This window comes from Bos mutus, chromosome 11, assembly GCF_027580195.1.
Source record: "Bos mutus isolate GX-2022 chromosome 11, NWIPB_WYAK_1.1, whole genome shotgun sequence".
NCBI lineage: Eukaryota > Metazoa > Chordata > Mammalia > Artiodactyla > Bovidae > Bos > Bos mutus.
In genome coordinates this window covers 65,032,172-65,035,661 of record NC_091627.1, presented here as the reverse complement: position 1 = coordinate 65,035,661, position 3,490 = coordinate 65,032,172, and the positions used below count along the sequence as shown (strand labels likewise).

Here is a 3,490-nt window from a genome sequence, read left to right as displayed (position 1 = left end):
AAATGGATGTTCTTTCCAGGTTAAAAGAAATCCAGAGAAGGCCTGAACCAAGGCTCTTTATGGTGGAGGTTACTGTTAGAGCAGCTCTGCTAATTTCTGGTTGGTTTTTTGTTTCTTTATTTCTGCTGTATCCCTCAGCAGAAGTTCATTGCAATAAACTTGGATACTAAATGAGGCTTTATTAATTAGGGATGGGCAGAAAACCAGCTGTGACATAGTGACCCCGGGTGGGAAGCCAAACCAGAGTAATTAAGACATAACATGGTAATGGGAACAAATAATGAATACACTTAGTGACCTGATGCCGAGCAGTGCCCCCTCTCCAGGCCTGCGTTTTTTTCTTTTACTATTTTTTTTCCCTTTTAAACTGATAAACTCCTGGAATAGATTTCTTATTATACTTTAATACAGATGATGTCCAAAGAAGAGACAGTCAAAAAAAATAGGAGGAAAATATGGAGAAACCGTGAGGTTTAAAGGCTACTAGGTGATTCTATATCTGTTGTTAGTGATCGGAGATTGGTGTTCCTTTATTCTTTGTCACACAGCATTTCTCTTGCAAGGACAAAGCAAAAATGGAATAATATCCTGGATGAAGTATGCATCTCTCCTCACCCACTGATGATCTGCCGTATCTGCTGGGTTTATTCCTAGCATGCTCACTCCTCTCTGTGCTGAGGAAAAAAAGAATTTGGAAGAAACCTACATGGCCCCCAAGCTCTCAGAAGGTGAGGAAGTTTCTTGTGGTCCTCTGTGCCAAGCTCTGGATACCCAGGAAGGAGACTGTGATACGGCCTTCATCATGGAGTCCACATCAGAAATTTGTAGACACAGAAGGACAAAGCACTTACTAAGGAGCATGCTCGCTGTTTTGAAATGGTTCACAAAGTTTCCAGGTGGATAAAAACCTGACCCAGTAAACCACACTTTCTAATGCATTTTGGCACAAGGCTAATTGTGCCAGGAGACGGTTTCATTTTCAGTGTGTACACCTCAATCCCAAGCACCCTAACTCCTGCTTCCTCCCTTTCTTCCCTCCTGGTGGCCATAAGTTTTGTTCTCTAAAATCTGTAAATTTGTTTCTGTTTTGTAAACCAGTTCATTTGTATCATTTCTTTTTAGGTTCTGCATGTAAGTGCTATCATAAGGTTTTTCTCATTGTCTGACTTACTTCACTCAGTATGTATACACTGCTATATTAATAGTGGATAATCAACAAGGACCTACTGGCTTCCCTAATAGCTCAGTTGGGAAAGCATCTGCCTGCAGTGCAGGAGAACTGGTTTGATTCCTGGGTCGGGAAGATCCCCTGGAGAAAGGATAGGCTACCCACTCTAGTATTCTTGCTGCTGCTGCTGCTAAGTCGCTTCAGTCGTGTCCGACTCTGTGCGACCCCATAGACGGCAGCCCGCCAGGCTCACCCATCCCTGGGATTCTCCAGGCAAGAACACCGGAGTGGGTTGCCATTTCCTTCTCTAGTATTCTTGGGCTTCCCTTATGGCTCAGCTGGGAAAGAATCTGCCTGCAATGTGGGAGACCTGCGTTCAACCTGGATTGAGAAGATCCCCTGGAGAAGGGAAAGGCTACCCAGTCTGGTATTCTGGCCTGGAGAATTCCATAGACTGTATAGTCCATGGATTCACAGAGAGTCAGACAGGACTGAGCGACTTTCACTTTCACCATATAGCACAGGTAGCTCTGATCTATATTATATAGTATGAATGGGAAAAGAATTTGAAAAATAATAGATCCATGTATGTATATTACTGAATCACTTTGCTGTAGACCTGAAACTCTCACCACTCCAATATACACTCCAATATAAAATAAAGAGGTAAAATAAATGAAGAGTTTAATTTTCAACATTTTAGAAACTTTGTAAGTGCTGTGACTGTTGAATCTTTTTAGAAATACTTGCTGTCTTGTGAAAATTTAATTGTTTGGCACCTTTGCAGATCTTGAAGTTATGTAGGATCCTTACGTGTATAATTCCAAATCTGACACAGAGTAGGTGCTCAATGTAAGCTGATTAAGTAATTATATGTCTAAGCATGTAATGTGGTGAATCAAGGCAATTATCCCAATAAAGGAGTCAAATAAAATACAAAACAAATGTACCAACAAAATTAAACACACCATTAACATTGCTCTAATAGAAGTTAAGACATCTTGCTTTTTATTTTCTTGACTTTTAAGGCTAGTTTACTTCAGTTTACCATTTGTTCATGTGTATCAACTTAGCCAAAATATTTATGATACCTGATCCCACCTAAGAGATTTTCTTGTCCCAACTTAAAATCATTTGTACTTCAGTTCATTCTTTAGTTGAAACAAATCTTCACCCAGTTTCTCAGATAATAAAAGATTACTAAATAAGATCTAGCCTAATTAACAGGAAAATGAGTTATGAATATGTCAATTACAGCTCTCCAAAGTTATCCATTAGTACCACTTTGAGTGTAAAGGCTTCTCTTTTTTTTTCCTATAAAAATTGCCTACCAGTTGTAAGAGACCCATAGATAGTATTCTTGATAATGTATTCTTGTGTCATGAAAGCACTGGCATTTCTTCTGCCTTCTGTGAATCATATCATAGCTGGCACATGAATTAATCAATAGAAACATTCTGTATCTATTAACAGTTTACTCTGGGGACATAAAAGTCCTGGGAAAAGTAAAAAAGAATTGTCCCCATTTGATTTGAAAGTAGCTCTGCTTGGTTCCTCTCACACTGAACAAAGAAGATATATTGCAAGATCACTGCTTTAAATGATTAATTTTTTTAAATGAGATGTGTTTGAATAAACAAATAATAAAATAGTGGCAATAGACTCTCAGGTTTTCTTCTGCCTGACCTACGGTATTTTGTTTCAGTATGGTATTCAAACGAATGACTTTAGGAAAGTCCTAAGAGTTTTCTCTATATTATTCAGTTCATTTCAGTCACTCAGTTGTGTCCGACTCTTTGTGACCCTATGGACTGCAGCACACCAGGCTTCCCTGTCCATCACCAACCCCTGGAACCTACTCAAACTCATGTCCAGCGCATTGGTGATTATGGCTCAGCTGGTAAAGAATCTGTCTACAATGCGGGATACCTGGGTTCAGTCCCTGGGTTGGGAAGATCCCCTGGAGAAGAGAAAGGCTACTCACTCCAGTATCCTGGCCTAGAGAATTCCATGGACTGTATAGTTCACAGGAGTCAGACATGACTGAGCAACTTTCTATATTATTAGGTTGGTACAAACGTAATTTCTATTGATGGGCAAGGCTGTGTTCCCCCCCTGTTGCTTGACCCGAGGCCAAACTGTGGTGGAGGTAACGAAAATAATGGCCATCTCCTTCAAAAGGTCCCATGCACACACTTTTCTAGTAATCATGTAAGGATATGAGAATTGGACGATAAAGAAAGCTGAGTGTGGAAGAATTGATGCTTTTGAACTGTGGTGTTGGAGAAGACTCTTGAGAGTCCCTTGGACAGCAAGGAGATC

At 40.1% G+C, this 3,490-nt stretch overlaps 1 long non-coding RNA gene across 1 annotated transcript in view; it reads left to right on the top strand.

Annotated features, from left to right (window-relative positions):
• Positions 1 to 2,727, top strand: part of LOC138989989 (uncharacterized) — a 586,522-nt gene extending 583,795 nt beyond the window's left edge. The window contains exon 8 of the long non-coding RNA XR_011466180.1: positions 549 to 2,727. This is a non-coding gene — a long non-coding RNA (uncharacterized lncRNA). The remainder of the gene's footprint in view (positions 1 to 548) is intronic.
• Positions 2,728 to 3,490: the final 763 nt, after the last annotated feature.